Consider the following 23,586-nt stretch of genomic DNA (forward strand, 5'->3'; position numbering starts at 1 on the left):
CGGCCACTGTCATCTGATTCCATGGGGGAGGCATCTGTGTGTGAAACAGAGCATTGTTATTTGTGGATATTGTAATTTTTGCATTTGTCATCTGCATAAAAGATATATTCGGACTGACATTTGGCCCTTTGCTGCTGTTTTCATGTCATGCACCTCAGGGGTCAGACATGAACCCTTTCATGTTATGACTACAACTCCCATGATGCAACACTCTGTTGAGGGATTGTGCTTTAGGCACGGCTACTTGTGCACTGTGTTTGGCTTTGGGAAATGGGCAGGGGTTGACAAGACGCTGCATATCTGCACTGGCATGCATCTTACCTTGTCCGCCTTCCGCAGCACCCGAGGTGTCCAGTTGGGTGACCCCCACAACAGCTTCCGGTTCGATTGTGGAATCCACAAGGTCCTCGAGGGCTGTGTTCGGTGTCACATTGGAGGACCCACCACCTGTGACAGCCGCATACTTCACCCTTTCCGCAATCTTCTCCTTAGCCCTTTTGCGGAGGTCGTACCACCGTTTTTTAAGGTCCTCGAGGCTGCGGTGGGTGACTACGACAGCATTCACGCTGTCCTTGATGCGCAGCCACATCCTGCGCTTAGCCGCCTCTGGCACCTTCCGGGAGAGCTTTCCAAACGGTCTTTCATGCCTGCTGCTGACACCCTCTATTAGTATCTCAAGTTCATTGTCAGAGAACTTTCATTTTCTCTTCCTGGGGGTGTCCTTTCCCCTGGGAACCTCTTTCTCCATGATGCACTGCTGTGCAGGTCCTGGTGACTGCTGGCTATGTATTGCTCCTCTGCTCTGCCTCCTCCTCTGAGCTCCTCAGGGCACCGAGTGAAGCAAGGGCTGTGCTACTTCCTGGTTGCGATGTCATCAGCCTGCTTCCGATGCGCCACGTCTTTTTACCGATTTCGCTAATACCGAATTCGCTAATACCGATTTCGCTAATAACAAATCGGTATTTCCTAATTCGGTATTCAGGTTATCGCAATTTTTTACCGATTCGGTAATATTTAGCAATTTTCTTGATGCATGTCCTTATTAGCGATTCCTTATTTTTCACTAATAAGGACTTAAATTACCGATTTTTGATGCATCTGCCTGTTAGTGTGTTATAAAACGACGATTAGAAATATACAGTTATCCAGTCTAAGGCTCAGTTAATTGGATATAATTGTAACATACACTGCTTTTTTTAATTTAATGGAGATATACTATTGAGAGACATTTTTCATCACCACCACACCCATAAACATATAATCTCACTGAAACAAGTGTTAGAACATGTAGTCCTTACCTCATTTACCTACTGAATAAACTATTCACACATTTTAGGCAATTACACACCCCCCACCAAACCACATAAACATTCATTTACCCATACAAAAACTCAGTTAAGAAACCAATAACAAATATAGTCTTTAATATACCAATTAAGACAAAGCAATAAAAACTTTCACACAGTTTAATAACTACACATTATATATAGTGAGACTCTGCAAATTAATCAAGGAAACAATCAATGACACTGTTACTAAATCCACCAGTCACATAGTTATATTTATATATCCACTCATTCTTCAATGCAAAGTAGTGTATTTATAATACATATTTAAATATCAAAGGAAACCACATTCACTGAATGATGTCATCAGTGATGTCATTGACTATATCATGAATGATGTAATATGTGACATCATCAGCAGTGGATTGCGGGCGCGCAAGTTATAGTGAGTACACCTAACTATAACGGGGGAATTTCAATGGTTTAATATGGGTAAAATGTCCAGCTAACTATAACTCGTGTTTTTCAACTATTCCTGAGATATTTTGGAGACTTTTCTTGCTGCCTGCCCTTACCTCTGGACATTGTTGCTGCCAGTCTCCCTCCCGCCGCCGCAGCGTCTATTCTTTAGCGGCCGCAGCGTGGAGGGGGACCACAACCCCCAGGCTCCGTTGCGGCCACCGTGAATCTCGCGCCTGGAGGCGCTCATAAGCAAGCATAGCCCCGCTGGAGCGGGCGTCTTTCAACTATTCCTGGGGCATTTTGAGACTTTTCTTGCTGCCTGCCCTTACCTCCGGACATTGTTGCTGCCCGTCTCCCTCCCGCCGCCGCAGCGTCTATTCTTTAGCGGCCGCAGCGTGGAGGGGGACCACAAACCCCAGGCACCCTTGCGGCCACCGTGAATCTCGCGCCTGGAGGCGCTCATAAGCAGGCACAGCCCCCGCGTCACGGGATCGCGCGCGGGTTGCGCCGGGCGAAGCCCGAGCCAAGGGCGGGCCCGTTCTAGCCCGTTACAGACCAGACCGGGCCCACTCTCTTACACTCTCTACAAACCGTGAATACTACCTGTCTGTCTGTCTGTCATCCTCGATCGTGACTGATGGCGGGACGCAGAGGCATAAAACCTACTACCACTACAGGGCATGTCATTGGGACTTTGGACCAATTTATTGTGAGGGCATCATCGATCTTGGAACGAGAGATAGCCGTTTCAGAACGGCGTCTGTCCCAGGATCTGGCATTTCTAAAAAGATCTTCACTGGGTCAGCTAGCTCAAGCCCCCTCACCGGTCCGCCCTCACTGAGATTCCGATACGGTAGGACCATCTTTAGACCATTATCGCCCTGTAACCACTATGATTGATCCACCCATCGGAACAGACAATTCAGACACAATTGGGGTTGAGGGAATTGTAGACACTACTACCACTTCAGTCTCTCCTACACGTAACGAAGGAGCCATCTCTAAAAGGAAACGAGCGGGAGCCACTCTTTGGGGTATAAAACCCAAGCAGCAGAAAACAAGTTGCCACACTGAAGTATCTATAGTGGAGCCAGGCGTGCTAATAGATCCTGTGGTGCCAGTGTTGAATAACTGATCAATTCCATCAAGACTCACCTTTAAACTCTTTGAATGTAGATATGATCCTCGATAAATTATCTTTGACTCTCTCTCGAATAATACAGCCGCTGGAGCAAAGGCTTGCGCTAATCAAAAATAGGCTAGCTAAATTGGAGGATTTAACTACGAAAAACACTGACCTAACTAAGGAACTAACAGCCACCGTAGCCCATGGTCAAGTACAGCCCAATTCAGTTGGGCCTCCGCAAACCACTCTCCAGCCTCTACCCCTTATATCGCCAATTCCACAACTAGATATTCATGTTGAATTGCCTGGTACGTTACAAGGACAATCTCTACCTAAAGCAGCAGAAATACCTCGACCTATTCCATCGGCAAATTGCAAGTCTGTGGCCCGACCTAAGAAGGACGACCTTCATCTAGAACCACTGTGTATTGATCTCCCCCCAGAAAGCGCTCCTTATGTGGTGGTCCTAACCGGAGTCCCCAAATTGGCATCTGACCAAATGGAATCATACACGGAACTTGGAAATTAAAGCGATGCATTGGTTGAACACCTGTAGACCATTGCCTAGGAATGTGCAATCACAAATCTTGTTTGCCAGAAGGGTTGGTTGGGTGGGCCCTACAACCAAAAACGTGGAAAGGGACTGTGTTGTTATTAATTTTCAAAATCCCATGGCGGTGGATCATGTTTGTAGGAGCAACCCTAACTGTATAGCTTCCAAGATTAAAACTATGAAGCAAAGTTATTTCTATCCCCCATCAAAAATGTCCTCTATCCACCAAACTAGGTTTTGTGCCCAACGGCAGTCACCATTTGATGATAGGTATGTTCAGGAGGGTTTGTTGGGGTGGAGGGGTAGTAATCATATTTTAGGTTTCCCGGTTACCAACAGGTTCAGTGCTTCTGATCAGGTTGACTGACTAAGGGCGCCTATTATGTGCTGACCTCAGTCCACTACAGCCCAGCAGAGGTCCAAAAACACTAATGTGCTGACAGGGATATTAGACCATCAGCTAACGTCTACAGAAGTCATGAATCCCGAGAGCACTCGCCTCGAAATTCGAGCGAGCATGTGGCTCGGTCAATCCATTATGTAGGTCCTATGGGCAAACAAACTATTCCTTCTGCCGGTGGCCAAACCGTGTGCACTGAACCCTTATGCCTTACCCTCCCCAATTATAGGGGTGGTCTCGAGCATTCAAAGCCTCAGGTAAATCAGGGTAATATGCTGTTGTCTCAGAATAAAACATTGAAAATTATTTCCTGAATATTGCGGGCCTAACAACTTACTTAGACAATCCTGACTGGTTCATGGGATCTGCCTATTCCAGGAAACTTGGGCTTTAACCCCCCCTTCATAGAATCGGATATATTACCTATGCGGAACAAGCTATCAAGGGCTCAATAGGGAGACCATCAGGAGGGTTATGTATTTGGATGGGGTTACATCTTGGATTCACCGCAAAAAGAATTGATACAAACAGCCCAGACCTCACGTGCATTTTTTTGACCCACATGAAATTACCAAAAATTGCACTGATTAACATCTATTCGCGGCCTGTACGATGAGAGAGCGCAATTTGAATGAAAAGTATATCTGTACCATATTCACAAGCATATAACGCAAACGTAGAATCTGTAACGTGAAATAGCACTTATAATATAAAGTTAGCCGATGTAACCAAAGTAATAGGAAATGTATTTGTATTTACTCTAGAATATGCATTAGAATTAAAAGGCCCGTATACATAGTGGGCTAATATAGAAATGTATAGAAATGCTTACGAACAACAGAACGTGCTGAATATACGTATGTAATTATTAAACGGAGAAGCGGCGAGATGTAAAGCAAAGAAATGTGCAGAGAGTATATAGCACTGTGTAACGAACGAGAATATAAAGTTGTATTCTATGTAAAATGTATTCACTTATAATCAAATGATTTGCTAAATTCGATTACATATAAATGTGTGTTAAAGGTTATACTGTGTAGAAGAGTTTGTAGGAATGTTAGAAAAGTTTGGTCATGTGTGATTTTAACCTAACTGACCAAGGGTTCGCAGGAGTGTAGTCCGCTGTATGTAATTTAGTGGGCTCACAGGAATAGTGGATAGCCTTGATCTGAACGTGCGAGCCAAGAGTCAAAGGTCTTGTTAAATTTAAAGTGACAATGCTGAACAAAGTTTATGGCCTAAGTGCGATAAGAGACGCTTGGAATTTGGAGTCTTGTTTAGAAATGACCGTTCACAGGACCAAAAGAGGTTATGATCACAACCGTAAAGAATAGAGTTCTGTTGAGGTGAAAGACTTTGCTCTGAAAGTGTCAAATGGAATGTCAATGAAGTCACCAGCAAGAAGACGAAGATGGTGCCTAAGAAGAAAAGTCAACTTAACGGACGACGCGAAGAGATGAAGCTATGGAAAGAGCCAGAAATGACATCATGTGAATGTGTACGTGGTGGGCGTCAAAGGGGCGTTCCACCCATACTGTGATTGTGTATTTAGGGACAGCACCCCGGGGAGAAGTTAGAGCAGATGGCCTGAGGCAAAGGCGAAGAGAGCAGAGCGCGAGAGAGCAGTAGGCCGAGGACCCTTAGAGAGCGGATGGGTAGGCAGAGAGGGTACTGCTTCTCGACATAAGTTACCATTAGAGGCTAAGAGAGTTTGAACTTCTTTGGAAGTCAAACTGCTGACACCTTTTTAGGTAAGGAACTTGCGAAGTAGGGATGTCACCTAGCATAGAGTAGGGACAGATTTAATTTGTTTATTCTCTTTTTGTAGATGACGCAACGGATCCACTTTGTGTCTATGCTTTTTAATCTGCTGATTCTGGAATTGATATTGATCGTATTCTTTTGTAGACTTAGGTTCTTTAGGGAATTTATGTTCCTTTTAGTCCCTGTATACTTGTTGAATCTTATCCTGAGAGGATTGTATATGCAACTTATTTTGATTTTATATTAAACTTTTAAACTTCATCAGTCGTAAGTGGTTCTTCAGAGTTGCGTCAGTATATGGGGTTGATTTAACCTATGTGGGGTTTGTCTTTTACTCAATGACAGGAAATAATCGATCCAAAAAGACGAATGAGCTAGGTATCAAAGTGATCAGAAAAGATATTAAAATCTCATTCCCCGCAACGGCACAGTGGAATTTCCCAGACCTTAGAGTCTTTAATTACTCTATTGAAACTTCTCCCAGGTGACACCACTCTCTTGATTGGAGGTGACTTTAATTGCGACTACGAACCCCTTAGTGGTGTCCCTTCTATCTCTACAGAGGAAGATGAAACTTGGTCAATTCCACCACTAAGTATGTACTGTGCGAAAGGCTGGACCCCCCTGGTTCTTCAGCTTACATCCCTTACCTCTTCATTCTCTTTAAGGGCATGTAATGGGCGATTTTGTGGGGACTCCCCAGGGCAACTGACCTATAGGGGACTGGGCCTTGCCTCCGTGATTGACTACTTTTTGGTTAGTCTGGAACTTTGGCATAAAATTCTAGACTTCCACATAACTAGGCGCACGGAGAGCGATTATTGACTTAGATCTGCATCTGGTGAATGAGGACCATGACGATGCTATACACATAAATGGTGATCTAAGAGTGGTCCAAGGCGGGAGGCAAGTCCGCTGGGCAAAAATCAAGGAGTCAAAAGAAAATATGGCCTCTCTGTATCAGAGTATACTGCCCCAACTTGAAAGGGTAAACCTCATGCTTGAAATTTCCACAGATAATGGCGTCAGGTGACATTGGTGGTATCCACGAGGAATTAAGTGAAATCCGAGCAGATTCCTTTTATAAATCTGCACCCTTAAAGCCTAAAAGACAGGAGGACACAAACCCCTGGTTTTCCAGGGGCTGTAGGGACGCCAAGAGGGCACTCCTAAAACCCTCAAGCAAGGCCATAAGTCACATGTCACTGAAGCTAGAGATGCCTACAAGAAAATGATCCTCAACGCAAAATCTGAATGGGAAACTGAACGATGGCAAGCCATTAGGGCTGCGCTCAACGCAAAAGATTAGAGGACCTTCTGGAATCTCGTTCATATCCGGAAACCGGAGGGTAAATCCTCGATTGACCCGAACATTGCCAAAGAATCTTGGGCCCTTTATTTTAAGGAGCTCTATTCTATTACCTCGAATAAGTATAGTGAACCCCCGCCTAGCCTACTGCCCATGGACCCGACGTGGGGTACGCCTCCCTGTACGCTAGTGGAGGTCCAAACGGCACTAAAGACCCTCCGGCAGAATAAAGCGCCAGGGTTAGACCGGTTTCCTGGTGACTTCTGCAGAGATGAACAGATAGTATGGGCACCTTACCTGTCCCTACTGTTTAATGCTATCTTACAGGGTTCAGCTTTACCATCTACTTGGACGGGGGAGGAGATAATTCCCATATATAAAAAGGGTTCTCCGCTTGAACCGTCAAATTACAGGCCCATCAGCCTTATTGACGTGAGCCAGAAAATCTTTGCTCGGCTTCTCTTACAGCGTTTTCAGGACTGGATAGATGAAAATAGTATCCTGACACCGCTTCAAGCGGGGTTCAGGGCTAAAATATCTACTATCGGCTAACTCTTCAGGCTCCAGGTCCTGCACTGGAAACAAGTTGTATTGGATGGGGGTAGCTTATACATGACCTTTGTGGATTTAAAATCCGCATTTGATATGGTGGATCGTAACCAGCTTTGGAACATACTGCTATTAATGGGGGCTCCACCATATCTATGCTACCAATTCAAACTCCTCCACGAAGGGACATATGCCAGAGTTCGTTTTGGTAGGAACGGCCAATTAACGGGCCCATTCCCGGTTGAAAAGAATGTTCGACAGGGCTGCGTCCTTGCCCCCACCCTTTTTTCCCTTTTCCTTAACGGGCTCATTGATGAATTACTGGCTACTAAAGATATTGACTCCCCCAAACTGGCCTCACAAAGATTTCCTGCACTAATATTTGCAGACAACACCCTGCTGCTTTCCAAATCCCCTATGGGTATGCAGCGGGTGTTAAATCAGTTTACTATTTTCTGCAAAAAAAGGAATAAAACCAAGCATATGGTTTTTAACGCCAACACTATCAATTGTCCCCACCCCACGATGGAGGGCATGGCCTTGGATCGGGTCCCTATTTTTGAGTATCTCCGTCTAATGCTGAATGACAAAATGGGGTGGGCTCCCCAAAAAACCAAGGCGAATCTAAAACTTACGCAGGCTGTTGGGGGTATTCTAAAAGTACAAAATAAATGTGCTGTAAAAACAATAAGTGCCCCTCTTGAAATCTTTAGCGTTCAGGTAAGGTCTTCGTCCCTCTATGGGGCGGAACTTTGGGGTCATACATCAGCAAATGAATTAATTAGTACAGAAAATAATTTTATTAGGCAGATTATGTCCCTCCCTAAAATCACGCCGCTTGTGCAGTTAAGGCTTGATTTAAACATTCGTCCTATTGCTGACATCATAGCTTCGCGGCCTTTGTTGTTTTGGAGGAGTCTATGGAGTACTCCTGAGCTGGCGTGATACAAGGAAGAATTAAAAGTGGTTTGGGGTTCTTTAGGTGCCGATAAGATCCCTTGGCTCTCATTTGTTAGGCAGTCTTTCATTTCAATTGGTCTAGAGAACCTCTGGTCTAACCCTGAGGCCTCTAGCTCAGTTATTTCCAAGAAATCACTCGCCTTAACAATTAAAAATTACAACCTAACGAAAGTACTTTGTACCGCCAAATCTCCAAGCCTAACCCACGAGTTCCTTGATTTCAAAACACATTACGGCTTTGAGACCGAACTAGATGTTATACAACCTACTCTAGCAAAGAAGCTGTTTTTACAATTCAGATATGGAACTTTGCCCTTATATGTATTTACTGATAGCTGGACAGGAGCTCCACCTCGTACTTGCCAAGGTTGTAGGAAGGAGGAGGAATCCCCTCTTCATGTTGTACTTTTTTGTCCAATTTACGCTGTAATTCGGAAGAAGTGGGTTATCCAACTTGCAAAAATGTGGGCATCAGGATTTATCTTGTCTCTTTTAGGATTTTGAGAACTGATACTAGTCCTGTGATAGTTGCTGCAGTAGCAAAGTTCCTATTCTCAATGTGGCAGATACGTAGGAAACTAATTAGTTAAACTCTGCAATGTTTCTGTACTAACTAAATTATGTAGATTCCGGGAATGAACTGTGCACACATGTAATCTTATCCTTTCTTTTAACAATAGCTAGACCTAATTTATATATATATATATTTTTTTAAACTGCTTTCCCATTGTGACATTTCGTTGGGTTGATGGTTTCTAATTGGTCAGCAATCAAATGTAATTTTAAATATGATGGAGGAACCTATGTACTCTTTTTTTATTGTGTATGTGCTTGTATGGTTGTATCCAACCGAAATAAAGTCTTCTTGAATTGAATTGAATAACTTGTGTTAAACCTATGGTTTTTTCAGTGAATTTCTAAGGTTTTTTAATTGCTAATTCCTAACTATAACGTGTGTCAAACCTAAGGTTTTTTCAGTGAATACATATATATATTTATATATATTTGCTCATGGGAAACTTTCTGCCTATGGAGAAACTCATTTGCCTACACAACCATCACGTGTTTGAGAGGGGGTGATCTCTTCCCACACTAAAAAGTTCTTTACATCTGCCCTTATCAACAGAACATTTCCAACCTTTTCAAGGATAGGAATGAGTTGAAGAGGAGTTGGTAAATGCTCTTACACATGTAAGTTTGAGAGCATGTGTTCCTAAACTCACCATGCAGTCTAGCACTGGAGCCACCAGTTCTCAACTTCTCTCAGATCAAGTAGAGTGAATCATGTTGCCATATGCAATATGCATAAAGAAATAATGTGCGCAGTTGACCTACAGACAATAGCGAAACAATCTGTCCTGCGCACTGAACAGTGCAAAAAATTATTTGGCTTTTCAAATTAAATGTCAAACTTTTATTACAGATTGCTGCAGCAAGAAAATCCAATTTCTAATTAGTCCAATGGCATTTTGAGGTTTCGGATTGACGTTGAGAGCATTTTATTTATTCTTCCTCATTTGTTGACCCCCCCCGCCCTCCCTTTGTTTGGTGCCTGAAGATGTATGGTTCATAAACATGTTTTTTTTCACATTCGGTATAAATACTTTGTGAATGTAAATAACAATAAAGCATACTTATACTTGCAAACTGTGACTACAAGCCAACCTTACTCAATATTTCACTTCAAAACTTTGCAATTCGGTTCTCACACAAGAGCGATTTCTATAGGGTCACTGGAAAGTTCACAAGGTTATCCCTGCAGCCCTCTTTCCCCCGCCCTTCCCAAAATGTAGTGTCTCCTTCGTCGATGCGCGTATTTAGTGCCTCCTTCGCCCCTGCATGTATTCAATATGAACCTTAGAGCTCATGTTAAGGATAAACATAGTGAACACAAAGGTTAGTATTTCTATGTCTGCTACTAAGTGCTCACGTGGCATTTTAACCCATTAATTTTCGATCTTTGCCTTTTCCTGCTCATTAGCTCAGACAGCGTGTGCTAGAAGAGTACTTTCACTTTCATTTCTTCAGCGCGGAAATCGATGCAACCATTTTATTTCAGTTCCGTAAACAACAAAAAGGAAACTTTAATGTGATTGGAAAAAAACATGTATTGCCACGCGTTCAAATACGTAAACCATTATACGAGCGAACAATGCAATTATCACAAGATTACTGAAAAACGACTGAAGGCAAATGCCTCGTGGCCGACAAGGACAGATCGCGTTCACGATCAAAGGCGTTTGGTTTGTGTCGGTGCTTGAAATGACAATATAAAAGTGTCGGCACTGACACCCTAGCGTACCTGCCCGCCCTTCTAGTCATCTCCTATTCATTCACATGAAAGAAATGCAGAATACTTTTTCGAACCTGCCCATTTAAACCACTGCAGGGTTTGGTGAAATGTAAAGCACGCCGTTATAACGCAGGTTCTTAAATGCCCTATAACGTGTGACAAATTCCAACTCCTTCCGTGTTAGTATATAGTACTTTGCATGTACAGGCGCTGTGTCCCGCAACTAATGGGGGGGGGGGGGGAACTACACGTCCCAGAATATAAAGCGCTCGTTTGAGGATTACAGCTGCATGAAGGAGCCACCTATCTCGCACACTTGGAGAAGTATGAAATGCAGGTACGGTTGAAGTAATGCTGGAGGGGGCTCTATGTTACGGTGGGGTATTAGTAATCTCTCCTGGGTGAGTGCTGGGATGGAGTTGCGCAACAGGGGTACTACTAAGGTGAAACCCAGGCTTTACCTTTCTGCTGGGCTCTGTCCTTTCGACTCTCCGATGAAAGCTGTAGCTGGGCAGCGTGCGCAGCTGAGGGTTAAACTGCGTGCGCCTGGCTCGAACGAAAGCCCAGCACTTCTGTACCCCGACACGCAGTGGCTGGCCACCACGATCTCCAGGTGGACGCTCACTACCGCATTCACCGATGCCTCCGCCCCTCACGGAAGAAGTTTCTGTTTCTGTGTCAGAGCTCAGCTGACTCCCGTGAATGACAGGAGGGAAACTCCGCAGTGTAGCCAATGACGTTAAGGGAAAGAAGCCTAAACAACCTCGACCCACATAACGACGATATGCGGGCACACAATAATATTAACAGCTATTGTTCAACACGGATTGAAAAACTTTAGACGGATATCACACACACACACGCGCAGCAAGGAAGCCCAGGAGCTGTCACGTTCTCTGGGTCTACGTGTGAGTAACTCAATCAGGCCTGGAATTTTCCTTGTATTCTGAGATTTATAGTGCTGAATTTATACAATTATAATCAGGGCCACTGAAATTATGTGGCAGAAGATTGACAAATTATGCTGCAGGGAGGGTTGAGTAAATTATGTGCCACAAAAAGGCAAATTATGTGGCGTAATGTGGCACATTTTGTAATACCACTACATCATTATTTTTTGATTTTTAAACTTGGTAACTCTCTCTGGGGCATTGGCTCCACCTCATGAGTACCAGTTTAACACCCAAATATAGTAATAAGCAGCAGAAAAGTGACCAGTCCAGTTTTACAAAGAGCCTTCCACTGTGCGGCAACACATCATTATATTTTTAGTAACTGTTGAACCGTTTGAAGTTCAAGTGGAGAATATCTAATTTTAGCGCCCTGAAGAAGTTGTTACCGATATTGTGGAAGGTGTTACCGATATTGTGGTGGTCACCGAAACATGCGTCGGCGTGGTCTACAGCTGGAACACTAGGAGATTATGACTAGATCAATGAAATCTTTTCCAGGACATATAATGTTGGAAAGCAAGATATGCTGATATCTATCTATTAACCTTGTATTACCTATTGAATTGTTGAAGTGAATGCTATGTAACTTCTTTTTTGTGTACATATATATATGTGTGTTAAGAACTTGCTTTTTTGATTATAGAATATATGTACTTTTGCATTGAGTTATTAGATGTCTAAATATTAGGTGCTACTTTTTGTTCTTGTTGATGCAATCCTTATTTCTTTACTTTAGTAGGTTGTTTTTTTTTTAGTTTTATATAACGCAAACTAGACCTGAGACCTCGGGTTTCAGAGCACTTTACTTGATTACCAGTTTCGTTACATGAGGACACGTTCATTTTTTTGTTAGGCACAGGGAGATTAAGTGATTTGCCCAGAATCACAGGATGTTAAGCGCTGATGCAGAGACTCAAACCCGGTTCCCCAGCTTTGAGGTTGACCGCTCTAGTTGTAAGGCTATATCCTCTCCAACCATCTGAAATACAACAAACCTTGATGTCCTCTTCCATCCACCATGCTTCTTCATCAGTACTTGATTCTTGTGCATCATTTCTCAGCCTCGAGAAGCAATCTCTTGATTTGTTTTCCACACCGGGTATATACTTAACACAAATTCAAAATATTGCAAGCCCAGAATCCACTTACATATGCTTGAAGAAACGCTGTCAATCCCTTCTTACCAAAGATCTCTTGCACAGGTTTGCGATCAGACTGTACAATGAAATATGCTCCCACAAAAACTGTTGAACTTTCCTGAGAGCCCAAAATATGGCTAACCCTTCTTTTTCAATCATAGACTAATATGATTCTGCTTCGTTAAGTGACCTAGTTGCAAAAGCTTTTGTGAACTCCTTTCCATCCTGCATATACTTGAGAACACACCCAAGGCCCTTGTCACTGGCAGCAGTATTTACACAATATGGTAAACCTACCTGGTTTAAAACTTTCATTTTGCTGATGACAATGCCAGTTTTATATCCTCAAACTCTCCCTGACATGCATAAGTCCACTCAAATTAGAAGCCCTTCTTAAGCAACTCTATAATACATTAAGAACGCTTAGCAAAATTTGAAACATACGGAGCATAAACCTTTGCCATGCCTAAGAAGGCTTGTACTTCCTCTTTTTTAACAGGTTGTGTGAACTTTAAAATAGAATTAACCAATTCTTCTTTAGGCTTGACATCCTTACCTGTGATCATGTGCACCAAATAAGATATTTCTGGATGGCAAAACATACCAATCACAGGGCTCCATTTTTGAATTTGTGCTCCCATGGGACCCCCATGGGACTCTCTCTAGCCCGACAGTCCAAATATACAATTATTTATCACCCTTGATGGCGCAAGAATACCAGTTTAGGCTATTTCTAAAAAAAACATACTCACCTGGGCCCATAAACATACACACTTCAACCAGTAATCTAATTTCTTGCCTATAAGGTGTTCTGTTCCTTATAATATATATACCTTTATACCATGACTTACCAACTCCTTGTCACTTTTATTCTTTATTCTTTAGGTCTAATGGATCAAAAAGGTGTTAGAATAATAGGTATTGAATGACATTTACGTTACTCATGAAATAACCACGGACCCGGGAAACATTTTAAACACTTTATCTATGCAATATTTTTGAGTCAGGTACCAAAACAGTTCAACCAAAGACTTTTCAAGTAGAAAAATGACGATCAAAGTAAAAATATCTAGAGGTAGCAGAATTATTTCTAGACATTGGTACCTGGGAAGGGTGAGAAAAGGGAAACGGTACAAGGACATACCACACAGATTTATATTTACCTAGTATGGTGCGAGGACCAACCCCTGGCCAAGGGCTGGAAAGAAAGGGCTCCCGACTGATCAAGAGCCAACAGGTCAGGACAGGTGCAGGATAGGACAGGTAACCTCCGTTAAGTGCAACGCCACCATCACACCCCTCTCTGCAGCTACTCTCGTTCCCCTTTTCTAGGACAGAGTTTTCTCCTGAATATTCTTTCAGATGCTTGACTAGCCCTCTGAAGTCTGCGGCATCCATTATTCTTCTTCAGAATACATTGGGTCAGTAACAGGTTTGTGACAAGTCGGACAATTTAACTGACTAAGCCTACCTTAGTTATACCATTTCCAGGGCATGTACGACCCCCCCAATGTTGCAAATTTGTGTATTCCCTTTATTTGATTGGTCAGAAAGACGGTGAGAGGTCATCACACCATACCAGTATGAAGTAATTATTCCTTATTTTAATGAAGCTAGATTCCCGCCTGTTAGACCTGTCTGCTTCTGGGGAGACTCTAACCATTATGATTTATTTTTGTCCCCCTTAGCCTCCCAGAGTTTCTATTTTTATTTTTTACATATGTCCATCAGGAATTTTTAATGCTGTCAGGGGGCTAGGTGTTCCTTGGCGATGACGCCATTTTTCCCTCATAACTTGTGAGGCCTAGTCAGCCCCTTGAAAATCTAGGGATCTCCAGAGACCTAAAATGGTGTCCACCAACTGCCATAACGGACACTACTGGAGGACAGGTCCATAGGATAACATTAGGGAACTTTCTGGAATTAACTAGAGACTTCTGCAGGTCTCAGGCCACCCTATATAAGGCCAGTGACCAGCAGCCATTTTGTGCTGACCCCAGAGTAGAGGAGTGAGGCAGTGGTGAGAGGAGGTGGACACACTGAGAGCAGCTAGTTTGTCTCTGAGGCTGACAGTTTCTTCAGAGGATTGTTCCCCCTTCAACCTTTGACCGATCCCTCTCTCAAAACAACAATTGCCGATAAGAACAGTAAAGCTACCTGAGGAAGAAGACCCTTCTGCATTGGAGCCCCAGTGAATCCTCTCAGGACACCCTTAACTGAGGGTATCCCTGACTTCCCATACTCAGCGCTGCGCTTACCGGTGTTGTGGAGCAGCTGTAGTGAAGGCGGGTGACTGTGGCACCATAGCGACCTGAAGAGCGAGGGCGCCGTGTGTGCACATCCTTCCTGAGAGGCCGGAGTGGGAAGTGTCTGAGGAGGAGCAGCGGCGCTGCTTCGATCGGCGACGGGACCCCGGGGGCACCGGTCGCGTCAATCGAGGAAGAAGGCGCTTCCGCGCATGACTGGCGCGTGAACGCTTCTGTGGAGGCAGGAGGGGCCTAGGGTCGGGCAGGCCCAGAAGAAGCAGAGCAGCGTCTCCGTGGAGAACAGCGTCCTTTCGGAGAGCGGGCGCGCAGAGGCGGAAGAAGAGCGAGCGCTTCCGCGCATGCCCGGAGGTTCAGCGCGACGGCCGGCTTGGCTGAGGAGGCGCCGGAAGGCGTCCCAGAGCGCCGCATCGGCCACAGTTATCCCCCCTGCGCTCGAGCGCTATCTGTGAAGCCAGCGCTCGGAAAGGAGATTGACCGGCCAACCCCTAGCGTCCTGCTAGTCAGCAAATCATCGCGCTGAGCTGTAACGAGGCCCCCTAGTCCAGCGCTGACAAGTGGAAGCGCGCTTGGGCTGAGGAAGTCAACAAGGTTTCCCCCACGCCAGCAACAGGAAAGCAGCTGGCTGGGGAAGCCCCGGAGGCGGGTGCCATCTAAAGACCTGTGGACTGTGGCGTACCGGCCACCAAGACAGTAAGGAGAGTGGGGGTGAGGAAAGAAAGTGCTGGGCACTAGGGAGTAAGAGTTAAAAGAAACCTTATCAGTTCTAACATCAAACAAGGTGCCCTGACCATTTTAGTCCTCTTAAAATCCATACTGTGATGTAGTAGATAAGGGGATAGAGAGCATAGCCCTGAATGTGGTAAAATAACCAGTGAATTGGCAAGTTTTATTGGTGAAGTATTGCTGACATTGTGTACTAATGTAAGTAATCCTGCATAGTGTGAAACTAATGGGTTTCTCTTAATTATAAAACGAGTTACCTTTATTCATTACTGAATCCTTGACAATAGAATGTGGTTTACTGCCCTTTTTCCACAGCAAGAAGAGTGAAATGTATTTTCCCAAAGCAAAAGTGTAATGTTTACTCCTGAAAGAAATTGATGTTGTATCCTGTATGATTTGAATCCAAAGAGACATATTATTTTTATAAAAGGTAACGGCATTTTTCTAAACAGTGGTGTTGTGTCTTCATTTTAGTGGTTCATCACTGAGTTACTGTGAGTGAGACTTGTAAGTACTTAACCAACGCCTTGAGTTAGCTGTAGCCACTACTGTGCCAAGCTACCTTATGTAGACTTGGGTAATCTAGGTCCAACACCGCCCAAAATTTTATTTTCCCATGTCTTTTATTCCACCAAGCAACATTTATTTTCATTTAATATACAATGTTCAACAAATTTGCAATTCTTCTTCCCCTTTACGGCTCAAGGGGTGAGTTTCCCAGGCGCATCGCTGGTAAAGTAAGACTTGGCGGGGGTTCAATGCCAATGACTTCAAGGCTTGCAAAATTTCAATGCGCATGCACCATGAATCCACGATTGAGAATACTGTTATTCGTCAGGCCCAAATACGAGCTATTAATAAAGTCAAAGAGAGAGACATTAGAATGCAAAAATAAATGAATGCACTGTATACCACTTATTTCTACTCTAATCCCATTATTTTATTTTAACTATAGCATTGATGGTTTTGCAGAACACATGAGGTTTAGTTTAAGCAAAAGCACATGCATTAGCATGTGAGGTTTGAAGTGGCCATATTAGGTGCTACTGAGCAGCTGCAAAGAATTCCCACCAAAAGTAAAGACGTCAATTTACGTAGATGCAGTAGACGTCTGCGCAAAAGGATTCCTGCATTTTCAGCAGCCATTTTAATACACTCGGATTACTAGTTAGTAAAACACATAAGCAAGCTTCCCCTACATAAAATAAACACCCTCAGAGGAGCTCGGTTTTTTAATCGAGGACCACTGCCAGACTCTGTGGCCGAGACCAGTTCAAAAGAAACCCGGAGAAGGCAAAACAAGTGTCGGAAACAAAGGCGCCAACTCAGGCGCAAACAAGAAAAACAGGAGAGGTAAAGCCTACCACAAGACCTAATCTATAACAAGAAAACAAACCGTTAAAGAGGGGTCCTAGGGTATATTTACCGACCTAGCATGGACACAGCCCCCAGCTATAAACATAATAACAACAGAGTGTCCACGGGTCTATACGTAACCAATCAACCTAAAAAAGAACAAGAACCAACAGAACCAGTGTGTAACAACGTGCCACACAGATGTGCCTAATAAGTAAGGATACCCATCAGTCACTGTCCGATCCCGCCCTAGTCATCATCTGGGCTTCCTAGTGACCATCCTTTAGTGAGTCATAAAAGATGTATGAAAGGATTAGATGGATGTATCCTACACCTAATTATGAGACACAGGGTCACTTAGCAGATAACAAATGAAAAATATCAGGTGATGGGTAAGGGATAGAGACAAATTGCAGTGCATAGAAAAAGTGAAGTAGTGGTGAATTAAAATTGGGTAAATGAGAGAAACCTGAGTTTATTCTTATCACTCAGTTACCCAAGACTAAAAACAGTGCAAGAAAGGACACTTGTAACTAATATCTGCCAATATAGTTTATGTGGTCAACATGTTTCAGCAGAAAATGGGACACTCTTATCCCCTGCCTTCATCAGGACCTTAATCAATGTATTGCTACTTCAAACACAGGAATGTATAAGACATAGTAAAAACAATGAACCATTTCACCTGAAATCCTAGGTGTGTGGTTCCTCCTCCTGTGTGGCAAACTTTCAACCACTGTGGAGAAATCATGTTGGTTACATGTCAAAGAAAGGGAAAATAATGAGACAAAAGACATTTTCTTGTTAATTCAATTGCCATTTGGTGCCTATAGCATTACAGTTAACCTCAGGCATACAGTGTGTGACTGTTCCTCCTTACTCAATTATCAGGAGTTCAAAGCTTCACCTCACCTGGCTGAGGCTCAGGGGGAGAAGCACCGCTCTATAAAAACAAAAAGAAGGCCTAGACACGGCCCATGTCACATAACCAACTCTTCGTGATATGACTCTGCAAGTCTAAACCATATATGCCATCCGTACCAGTGTTTATACTAAACTAGAACAGAATCTAGTCAATGCATCATGTCTGCCATAAAATACACAGGCCTGATATAGGTGCCGTACTATCTAGGACAATGTCCCTTATGTATATCAACTGTGCACATCTCACTACGTTTGTTCTATCGGCTGATCAAAGCCTCGTACCCTTAAAAACTGCACAACCATCTCTACAACGGATGGAGTCATTCTCTTACGTTAGACATATACTATAAAGCCCGATAATAATCAAATCACTCTGGTGTAATAAGAAAAATAGAGAGATAGCCTGTCTATTCTGTTACAGGAAGGCTACTAGTATTACCTGACTTTTTAATTCAGTCGTGCCGTAATGCCTAAAACATTTGGTCCTACATCATTTTGTCAAAGAACATGCCTACCGGACAAGTATGACATCATAAATGTGATATTCATTCCATTAGCTGCTTCGAGACTGGCAAAAAAATCGTACATGCACTGCTGGATCTACTGTGGTCAGTGCTGACAAACCAGACACAATGTTCACAATTCAATCGTAACCACTAGTTTGCAGCACATACATTGCAGTACATACATTGCCCGCTTCCTTTTAAAAAAAATATATATATATATTTTTTTTTTCTTCCAATTTGCACAGATTATAAATCATAGATCATAGCGCACCTGACAACCTAATGTGTCAGTAGTTAATAAACAGTACAATTTTGTGTACAATTACATTTCATTACAACCTTATTCTGACGTGGCATCGCCTATTGGGTACAATCAAAAACACAAAAGAGAAAGAAGAAAATAAAAAAAGAAGAAAATATAAAAAAAATGAAAAACCCCTAAGACATAAAGAAGAGAAAGCTACTTATTGCATCTAGTTCCGGCATTGTTCCATGTCCTCAGGGTAACTCCAGGCCCTCCTTCCATCTACTAATGGGCTCCCATATTCTTAGACCCAGCTACCTCCCTTTCCTGCCTTTCCTTGCATAGATGGGTTTTTCCAAGTTATATGCTGCCAGAAGATTAGCCAACCATACTTGCATTACTGGGGGTTTTTATCCAACCAAGCCCTAGCTATACTTAATCTATACACTGCCATAGCAACAAACATAAATTCTCTCTGTGGGGTATTGACCTCTGGGCCTATCCCTAGTAATATTCTCGTAGGATTAAGCGTTGTTTGTATAAATCCAGGAACTTCTCTATATCTCTAATTAGTGTATGTAATTGGGGGCAGGTAGCAAAAATATGTATCATATCTGCATCTAAAGAATTGCAACGTGGACACGATGTACCCGTGGTGCCGCCCCACTTTGCTATTCTGGCTGGTGTAAAATACAGTGAATATAAGTTTTTATAATGCTGTGATTGCAGGGGAGCAGAGCAAAGAATTGTGCGCCCCAAGTCCAAGGACTCCTCAAACCAGCCTACTTCCCCATCCAGTTTCTCTGCCCACTTACTGCTGTATTTATCTCTATCGTCAGGTTTCCCTTCTGCAAGGCTTGCGTAGAAGCTACGGAGAGTACAATCCCCCCCTAGCCTTATTTTCTCCAGTATTTCAATTTTGGGGAACCCCGCCGGTCCTCCCCGTTTAGTGTATAGAAAGCTCCTCACTTGCAGGTATTTGAAAAAGTCCCGCCTATCTAATCCATATTTGTTTACCAAATCTGAAAACTGCAAGAGGCCCTCCGAATCCATCATATCCCCAATCTGGACAATCCCCTTCTCCACCCACCCTGACATTATGATATCTGCAAAGACTGCTAGTGGAAAGGACCTGTTTTTATACATCCTGGTATACCAATTGAATCTCCCCAAACCAAATTTCTTTAGAAAAGCATTCCAAATTTTAATTGCTGCCCCTACTGTCTTAAACCTCGTCCTCTTATAGTATCCAAAGTCAGTGCAATTTAAAAAACAGTTTCCGCCTCAACCCCTAGAACCGCAGTATAAACTTTGGTGGAATAGCTTGTGATTCTTTGATCGATACCACCGCCCCGATCAATCCCTGCATGTATTGTATGGCAGCTGCCCAATAATATAGTCTAAAATCTGGTGCGCCCCACCCACCCCTCTCTCTCGGGAGGGATATAAGCCTATAGGCCCTCTGCGTGTTGCCCTTTGCCCAGATGAATCTATTAAGAATTATCTCCAGTGCATTGAACCATCTACCTTCAAAGAATAATGGCATCGACCTGAAAAAATAAAAAAAAGTTGGCAATATCAGCATCTTAATGACGTTGGTGCAGCCCACTAGGGATAAATGCAAGTTATTCATTCTTTCCAGATCTGTCTTCACACTATCCATTAAGGGGGCCATATTACTCTGTACCACTGTATCTAGATCCGCTGAGATTGCCCGCTTCCACTCTCTTTGCATATATACACACGACCAGCTTACCTCTCTGCCGGTACTCCTGACAGTCAACCAAGCCGTCTCGGGGAGGTAGCTGGCGGTGTGTAGTCGCCTGATTTAATCGTCGATGGAATACGCGATGCAACGAGGCGATCACGTGATCCGGGCTACCTCTCAATAGAGGCTCATAGGACTTGTAGTTTATCGTAGTCCGACTAGTAGGAACTTTATGTTCTAATAAAGCACACTTCATATTTTACTAATTAGTTTTGGGATTACGTGCTCATCTTCCAAAATGTATTTGTAAACATTAATCCTAGTGTTCTTTAATTTGGGCAAGGTCGAAATATCGAAAGGCCCGTAAATCTAATCATCAATAAAACTTTATTGAGATGTTGCGCAGTGTGCATTACGCTATTATTGGCAAATTTACCTTCTGGTCGACACAAAGCACAATTAATATGCCTCCTTTGTTTGTTTGCCAAAAAAGTGAGAGAATAGTTACAAAGTCATGGTTATTTGAAGGACATGAACATTATTTTATATGAGTTACTAAGAAGAACACCACAAAACCAAAAAACTAGAGGCCAACTCAATGCCGAAACTAGAGTGTTTGTGAAGATGTATGTTCACATTCTGAGAAATATTGCTAGTCTTGATAGTAATGTTTATTAATAAGGGCAAAGTAGATGTTAATACATTTGAATGTCAGCATAACTTTATTGAAACTAATGTGTTGTATGTATTGTGTCTGTAATTAGTAAATTCTCTTCTTATCAAGGTTATAGAAGAATATTCTAATAGGCCGAGATTGTCAATGGGCAGTTGGCCTCATCTAACAGAAAAACAAAGTGTGTTTCAAATGAAGGCCACAGCAACCACTATTTAAAAACGTACTAAGGGTTGTCTGAAGGTGTTTTGCGCATGGTGCTAGGTGGTCGATGATGAATAAAAAATGACACCCAGTCTACCCCATTCATGAAACATGATGTCAACTTTAGTCATGAAGGCAATTTCTATTGAACTCCTGTGGGACATATGAATCACTGGTGTATGGATACGTTTTTCTAGAGAGAATCTCGCCAGATCCTTTATAAACATCTCTATTTTAGTAAATAAGACAGAGTCTTTAAATTCCTTGTTGTTTTTGTTTGTCTCATCTTGGCTTTTCCTAAACAAGGTGCTAGTAATTGTGGTCTTGATTTGTGATTCTAACAATTGAATTTCCACAAGGATGGTATCAGCCACTCTTTTTGCAGGTTTAATTATAAGGATTAACCAATCCCTTGTGCACCTCCAGGCTATAATAGACCAATCCTTGAGGAACTCCTTATCGTTCAAAAAAAGTCTAGGGGCATTAGTCACTATCAACCCTGTAGGGGCACAATTGCCCCGTAGGTATTCAGCCATAATGGCCCCATGTATAGCTGTGCGCGAATGGAATTTGGTTCTATTTTAGAAACTTTATCTACCTTTGTAGATTATTTCTTAAGTCCAATGGTTAAGGAGATGCCCACCTTTTTACAGGACACCAAAGACGTTCTACGTCTATTACCTGATATTGAATTCGACATTACGACTGACTATCTGGTATCATTCGACGTGGAGTCGTTATACACCTCGATTCCCCAGGATGACACCCTTGAGGTGATTACCACTCTACTTACGGAGAGAAATCTGGATTCTATAACTCCTGTGCAGTTCATCATAGCATGCACCAGTCTTGCTATGAAGGAAAACTTTTTTGTTTTGAGGATACAATTTATTTACAGACGTCAGGCACCAGTATGGGGAGCATTTTCGCTCCTAGTTTAGCGAATCTTTATGTCCACAGTTTTGAGCAGGAGCACATCCTAACATCAGTGAACCCTTACCGCGACTCTATACGAGTTTGGAAACGTTATATTGACGATATTTTTGTCATATGGCGAGGAAGTATTGAAAATCTCCATCTATCTTTGCGAGTACTCAATGGAAGAATCAAACAGTATAAACCCCCTTTTAACACCTATATAGGCCCCTCCACAAGTTCAACTTTGGATTATACCATTATCTCGCTCCCTCTACTGGGGTTAATTAAAAACTTCGAAATTCTATGTTCGGCTGATAGTGACCATCTAATGCAACACATCGAAATCAACCTGGCACCACCCAAACATTTAAACGCATGATCAATAGCCGGGGAATTATCAACAATCAACTTGAAGAGAATAAGGTGGACGAGTAAATCAATATCGCAAATAGCACAGGAGGCAAGGCACTTACTGCAAACAATAACCAACGATAATGAACTGTGTGCAGAAACATGGACAGCCTTTTTAAACAAATTACCAAAGACCGGAGCCAACCTAGGCAAGAATTTCAACCAAAAGACACACGGTAAGCCCAGTAAGATCATACTGTCCTTAAGAATGCGCCTGCGGCAGTTAATGAGGCAAGCAAAGGGTCATAGTACAAAATCGTGCATTTGGCAAACAATCCGATCTGTAAGGAAACAATACAAGAAACAAATCTGGACTGAGAAAAAACCAGAGTTACCGACTTCTGGACCAAACTGCTATACAATATAAAGAAATCTGATACCAAAGCATTCTGGTCACAGGTAAATGCTTTAAATAGACCAGCACAAACAATAAACACGACCTGTATTACGGAACAGCCAAGGGTCAAACATTTATTTGATACATTTTCAGTAAACTGTCCGTCTTCGCCCACAACAGCTCACAACCTATGAAACGCAGTGAACTCGAAGACCCCTGTCTTGGCACAATTAAACAGTCTGAGCAGCTATCAGCAATGTAAAGACAAAACATCCAGTTCACATGCGGAAATAGAAACATTACAAATAATTAAGAGAAGCAGGCAAGGTAGTGCTCCAGGACCGAATGGTGTCCTCCAGGCTATCTACAAGGAGGACCCCCAATATTGGGCGTGCAAATTAAACAACTTATTTAAATCAATAAGTAATACAAGTCAGCTCCCAGAAAGCTGGAGAGGGGCGATAATAAATCCTATCTATAAAGGAGGAGACCGCAAAAACCCAGCCAATTACCGTCTGATA

The 23,586-nt window shown here is 42.8% G+C and overlaps 1 protein-coding gene across 4 annotated transcripts in view; it reads right to left on the bottom strand.

Moving 5' to 3' along the window:
- The window catches only part of OPTN (optineurin), a 543,667-nt gene extending 532,311 nt beyond the window's left edge, over positions 1-11,356 (bottom strand). For all 4 annotated transcript variants that reach the window (XM_086919860.1, XM_086919852.1, XM_086919855.1 and 1 more), the window contains exon 1: positions 11,164-11,356. The gene's annotated coding sequence lies outside the window, so the exon portion shown is untranslated. The remainder of the gene's footprint in view (positions 1-11,163) is intronic.
- Positions 11,357-23,586: the final 12,230 nt, after the last annotated feature.

This window comes from Lissotriton vulgaris, chromosome 1_1 (genome assembly GCF_964263255.1).
Source record: "Lissotriton vulgaris chromosome 1_1, aLisVul1.2, whole genome shotgun sequence".
Taxonomy (NCBI): Eukaryota; Metazoa; Chordata; class Amphibia; order Caudata; family Salamandridae; genus Lissotriton; species Lissotriton vulgaris.